Genomic DNA, 7,172 nt, shown 5'->3' with positions numbered 1-7,172 from the left:
GTGGTGTTGAGGAATTTGCACGTCTCAACACCAAGAAGAAAATATGTTGAGGAAGCATGCCTAGAAACACAGTAGTGGTGTTGATGAATTTGCACGTCTCAACACCAAGAGGAAAATGTGTTGAGGAAGCATTCCTAGCAACACATTAGTGGTGTTGAGGAATTTTTGCATCTCAACACCAAGAGGAAGAATGTGTCGAGGAAGAATGTGTCGAGGTAGCATGCCTAGCAACACAGTAGTGCTGTTGAGGAATTTGCACGTCTCAACACCAAGAGGAAGAATGTGTCGAGGAAGCATGCATAGAAACACAGTAGTAGTGTTGAGGAATCTGCACATATGAACTCCAATAGGAAGAATGTGTCGAGGAAGCATGCCTAGCAACACAGTAGTGGTGTTGAGGAATTTGCACGTCTCAACACCAAGAGGAAGAATATGTTGAGGAAGCTTTTCTAGCAACACAGTAGTGGTGTTGAGGAATTTGCACGTCTCAATACCAAGAGGAAGAATGTGTTGAGGAAGCATGCCTAGAAACACAATAGTGGTGTTGAGGAATTTGCACGTCTCAACACCAAGAGGAAGAATGTGTCGAGTAAGCATGCATAGAAACGCAGTAATGGTGTTGAGTAATTGGCAAGTCTCAACATCAAGAGGAAAATGTGTTGAGGAAGCATGCCTAGCAACACATCAGTGGTGTTGAGGAATTTGCACGTCTCAATGGTGTGGATTCTAAAACACACAAAAACTCTTGCAAGTATACAAGGCCAAGTTTTAGTATAGAAAGTAAGCAAGGGATCATTCCACAGAGACTTGGGGTGTATTGAAGTTTCCTAGATAGCTGAGCTAGTGACAGGCAGTGAACTAAAGAACCAGAGAAAATTCAGTGGCAGTGAGCCAAAGGCAGTGAAGTTAAGAGGCAAAGAAACAAAGAAAATTCAAGAACAATTTAATCAAAACAGAAAACAAGCAAAACAGTTGAAGATGGAAGTGTCTGAAGATGGGTGAGAATTCTCCTTCACCTAGCTAGTTCACCTTGGTTACATCCTTGTCATGTGGTTAGTTAACTACCTAAAGTCCTTGGATAACCCCTAGCATTGTCTATCTGATTAAAGCATAGGCAATCACAGGTCATTTAGGGTCTAGGTCTCTAAATAATATGGCTTTGTGAATCCCTTAGATTATGACTAACTCCTAGCATTAATGGTCTGTTTAAAGCACCACTAATCACAAGCCAGTGAACCTTTGGAATGTTACTAACCTAAATGTTTTGAGCTCAACAGGGTCTAACCCAATTGGCTAACCAACAAAGTTCAGTTGACTTCTCACCCTAGTGGTGAATTAGAACTTAACAAACATGATGAATCACATGAACATTAACATAACAAGAACATGAACATAACAGTGAAAAATAGAATTGCAAAAAGCATAACATAACAGGACATTGAAATTGAAATTGACCCAATTAGGGGGTATCTCGGCTAACCAAGAACACCTTCTACACATACAACACCCCCTCTATTTATACCCCAAAAATGAAGAACCCTAATTTATGAAACCCTAATTTTCAACAGTGAAATTAACTCACCTAATCTTCAAATTGACGTCGACCCATCCTTTCTATGACTCTCCTGCTCCATTCCCACGCGCCAATTGCTACTCTAGACTCGCCTAATCGATTGATTTTTCTTCTAGGGTTTCAGAGAAAGGGTGAGAAGAAAAATCAATCAAATAGGGGGCTAGAAAGAGGGGGGTGATGATAGTAGTGATGGGTTGTGGTTGTTGTGGAGAGTTGGTGGTTTGGTGGCTGTTGCAGGAGGGTTGGTGACGACAGGGAAGAAGGTGGTGGTGATGGTGGTGCGGCAGGGTATGGTGGTTGCAGACGGGGTGAGCTCGATTAGGTTCTGGCTAGGGGTTGTTTGGTTTGTGGGATATAGACTTAGGTGTTTGAGTGTTGAGCGGGATCATCGAACCTTGATGTTCGGTGATGAAAGGCGTAGGATGATAACTTCTGAAACGGATCTAACGGAGAAATTGAGACAGATCGTGAGCGACCGTTGGATGCAAAAAAAATACAACGAAACTGACGGCTCAAGATGGAGTTAGGTGCTGTAGTGTAAGGCGGAGATATCAAACTTCGATGCACAGCAAGGGAGCGACCGTCGGATGCTTCTGAGAACTGATCTGACGGCTGAAGACGCAAGCGGGTATGGATTTGGGTTTTAGGCTTTTGGGTATAGAATATGGGTTTGGGAAATGAGTTTGGGCTTGGAAAACCTTGAGCCCACTTCTTCTTTAAGAACAACTTTCTTCTTCAAGCCCATTTCTATCCTTTTTTTGGTCTTCCGCACATCACTCTTCGCGGTTTCCTTGCGTAATTCCTCCTGGCTTTTCACTACTTTTCTGCTCTTTTTTTGCTCCGCAACTCATCCAATCTTTATTTATTACCTAAAAATGCAAAATTAAGTAAGAAAAATATTTATTCTTGAAAACAATGAAAATACAGAATATGGGATAAAATGTAGAATTAATGCACAAAAGATGAGTTAAATGCCAAGAAAAATATATAGAAATATGCACTTTTTAGGACTCATCAAATACCCCCAAACCTGAATTTTACTTGTCCTCAAGTAAAACAAAACTAAGGAAATCCTACCTATACCACTGTCGCTGGTCTCTCGAATGCATTTAGCATATGCACTAAGCCTTTTAAACCACTAAGTGTCCCTAGTGGACGAGTTGAAGTCTCGTGAAGGTTTGCTTAGAACGTACCTACAAAGTTCTAGGTCAAAATATAAGCTCAGATTCCATCAAATGTGACATGTGCAAAACAGTTTAAGCTCACAGCAAAATGGAGATGTCAATCTAGCTATCGAAGGCACAATCCTAGCACTGATAACAAAAAAAGACATGTGATAAGAGTGTAAAGTGTAACTACACATGTGTAAAGAAAGATCTGAAGTTATGACTACTAATCACCAAGAGATAGTTTCTCAGGCTAAGAACCAAGGTCGAAATCTAGCTAGCTGTCCGGACTTTACGAGAATTGTGAATGAGTTGGAGGTATTTCACAATTACTCGCGTTGTACATCAATGGCATACACCCTCCTTGCTTATTACAATGAAACAACAAAATGACTATTTACATGACTCTTATTTACATTGACTATTCTCTTTTTATTTTTGGAACAAGAGATGATGGAATTGATAAGTACTTGATTTTTTTGTATTTTTCTGATATTTTTTTCTCTTTTTTTTTTTTTTTTAATAGAAGAAGGAAACACTTTTGATACATATAAAAGGAAACAAAAGATTACATGACACTTTGCAAGAGGTAGCCCTTTTTGATGCACCCAGTTAAATTCGATGGTTGTCTTTCTTAATGTAACCTCCACCTTCTATCCCAACCAACCAAAGAACAAGCTAGTCAAGTTTCGTTCAGTATTCTAAAGTGATTGGCAATCGTAACTTCCTATCAAACACCTTGAAGATCGAGGCCATACATGTATTGGTAGATCGTGCGCGTGCAAATTTCTTATCACTATGTGAATTGTGCTAGAATCAGGGTGCCTAAATATCTAGACTAAGACTCCTAATAAAAATACATATTTGCACAAGAGTCAACATTTCAAGGTAAATGAGCTCCATTTTTATGATTTTTTTCAATTTTTTTAATTTTTTTGAATTTTGATTTTTTAATTTTTTTGGAATTTTTCAATTTTTTCAAAAAGAAGAAGGAGTTCGTTTTCAATTATGGCATATTATCATGGTATCTACTCTATACCCCCAAACCTAAACTAAACATTGTCCTCAATGTTTCAAAATATGGAAAGAATTATAAAACAATATATGAAGAGGAACATGCTGAGTAGAGTAAAAGGAGAGAGAATACCCGATTTCGGCGAAAGCAGAATTAAAACTCCGTTATTCAAGGCAAAAATCCAACATATTTCAGCCGAGATCATATTGGATTAGCAAAATATATACAAAAGGAACAAAAGGATTTTTAAAATTTTATCTACTGGATTATATACAAAAATATTCACCATACACTAACAATCTAAAGAGTTGAGGATCAACCCAAAAGAAAAAGTGTAGAGACAAAGAAAGTTTCAAAACACTAAAATTGGACTTAAATGGGAGGGAGAGTGAAAAACCGAATGAATTACCCCTAAACCTAAATTTTTCAACAGGTTTACTTTTAAGCACAAAATCTAACAATTTTAAGGGTTCAGGATTCAAAAGGTCTAACTCATAATGGACTGTTTTCGGGATGGGCAAACATGCAATTTCCAACTGTGGCTCTTTAAAAGTGTTATATTTTGAAGCAAAATAGTCCAAGAGGACTTGGGAAGCACACAGTTCCAATCCTAGATTAGGAATTTTCAGAAAAATTGGTTTGACAATATGGGTACAAACCAAATCTAGGTTGGGTGGAAGGCCATCAGATTGTGACTTAGGTAGAAGAATAGGCATATCATTATCAATCAAATCAAAATCTTCTAACTCATCTACACATGTCACATCATGCTCACAATCATCAATCAAATTGGCAAGATCACAATCAGAATTATCAACATCATCAACAGATTTATTCTCGTGTATCGGCAAATCAGGAGAAATATCACAATGTGACCTAGGTAGAGAATCAGACACATCAAATATATTTTCATGCATATTAGTGTCTACAGAAGATTCAACTATTCCTATGTCATGCTCATCTTCACAGAATAATTGTACGAATCCCATGTCAATATCAAAATCATATGAATTACAATGAGTATTAGAAAAAACAATATTCATGAAGGTCGAGGGCGAGAAGCCGTATGTTATTGAACCAACAGGTTCCACAATATTTTCATGTTCTTCTAACATATCATCATAATCATCATCATGGTAGCATGCATATTGGTCCTCATTAAAAGTGGTGGTGTCGTTAGTCGATTCATGTTCCTCTAAATTAGGTTCATATTCAACATCATTTACATGAATGGGACTAGACACTTCATTAGGGACAACATACATTTCCTCATGAATTTCCTCCTTTTGTAGGTGAAGCAAAATCTGATCTAAATATGCCTGAATTCGTGATGTAGATCTATCGAAGTTTTGCTCACTAAGTCTTAAAGCTTCTGTGGTGGAGTCTAAATTCATGGGAGTACAAAATTCTTCATGTTCAAATTGTGGTGAATGGTACATGTATGCATGGTCATTAGGGTCTACAAAATATTGATCGCAACCCTCAAAGGATTGATTATGGTCCCAATGACTACCATTCTCACAATTCATGGGCATTTCATACCTTGGATTTTCTCTAGATTGCCTAAAATTATGCAAAATATGACAATTCTCAACAGGGTGGTCTAAACTACCACATGCAGGACATGCATAGATTTTAGGTTGCCTAAGAAAATTAGATGTGACAGATTCCTCATGTGATTGCATTTCTAAAGCTGCGATTCGAGCTTCTAATTGATCGATCAGTGATGATTGTGTGAGTGAGGCACTAGCAAAATGTTCATTTTCACGTTGTGGCGAATGATGCATGTATGAATAGTCATTAGGGTTCATGTATTGCGGCTCGGGACTTTGAAAATGTCCATAATAATTCCTATGACTATTGACATCATGGTCTATGGGAGGTGCATAACGTGAAGTTTGTCCACACGCAAGTTCTCTAAGGGATTTGTTGTATTCCCCAACTGTAGAAAAAGATCTATACATGATTGGGCTCAAAACTAACATGACAACAAATGCAACTAAGGGTGAAAATGCAACTAACAGTTGAAACTGAAATTTAACAGGACAATTAACAGTGCAAGAACAATTGAAATTAGGCTAACCCAAATTGGGTGGAAACTTGGCTAGTCCAAGAACAGTTTTTACATCTCACATCACTTCCCTTTTATAGCTTACAAAATATCCAAATTTTCAGAAACCCTAAATTGGAAACCCTAATTTTTAAATTGGAAATTAAACTCACTCTCTGATGCAAATAGCCTCGACCCATGCTTGTACTTCTCCTCCTCTGCTAATCCTTTACTCGAACGCTGCTCCAATTTCCTTCTTCTCTCCACTGTGAAACCCTAGCTATGTTTGTCTTCTTGGTAGCATCAAAAATTAATGCTAAGAACAAGACAGACACGACTAGGGAAGAGGTAGGTGATGGTGGTGGTGTCCTTGTGGTCGTGGTGGAGATGGAAGAGAGGCAGGAGCAGAGCTCGACTGCAACTGTCGGGGGAAGAAGAAAGATTTTGGGGGAAGTGAGTTTTGGGGAAGAAGAAGGTGGGTGTTTGTTTTGGGTCGATGGTTTTGGATGCTAGGGTGTGAAGCGGGGATAGCGCGGTTTGATGATCTGCGACAAGGAGCGATGGATGGGAAGATGGTAGGTGGATCCAACGGCGATACGGAGGTAAGCGTGGAGCGACCGTCGGATGAAGGGATGTAGCAAAACGGACGACCCAAGATGGAGATGGGCGTTGCGATGTAAAGCGGGGGCTTCGGAGTTTGATGTGCGATGATGGAGCGACCGTAGGATGCTGAAATGCTTCGATCTGACGGCTGATATCCGAGACGGGCTTGGATAGTGGAAATGTGTTTGAGTAAGGGTTTTGGGCCTTGGGTATGCCAAGCCCATATCTTCTTTAAGGACAATTCTTCTTCTTCAAGCCCACTTCTAGCCTTTTGGTCTTGTGCACAACATTCTTCGCGGTTTCCTTGTGTAATTCCTCCCGGCTTTTCACTACTTTTCTGCTCTTTTCCGCTCTGCTATTCATCCAAACTTTATTTATTACCTAAAAATGCAAAATTAAGTAAGAAAAATATTTATTCTTGAAAACAATGAAAATACAGAATATGGGATAAAATGTAGAATTAATGCACAAAAGATGAGTTAAATGCCAAGAAAAATATATAGAAATATGCACTTTTTAGCACTCATCAAATACCCCCAAACCTGAATTTTACTTGTCCTCAAGTAAAACAAAACTAAGGAAATCCTACCTATACCACTGTCGCTGGTCTCTCGAATGCATTTAGCGAATGCACTAAGCCTTTTAAACCACTAAGTGTCCCTAGTGGACGAGTTGAAGTCTCGTGAAGGTTTGCTTAGAACGTACCTACAAAGTTCTAGGTCAAAATATAAGCTCAGATTCCATCAAATGTGACATGTGCAAAAC

This window comes from Papaver somniferum, chromosome 6 (assembly GCF_003573695.1).
Source record: "Papaver somniferum cultivar HN1 chromosome 6, ASM357369v1, whole genome shotgun sequence".
Classification (NCBI taxonomy): domain Eukaryota; kingdom Viridiplantae; phylum Streptophyta; class Magnoliopsida; order Ranunculales; family Papaveraceae; genus Papaver; species Papaver somniferum.
This window is presented reverse-complemented; position numbering follows the sequence as displayed.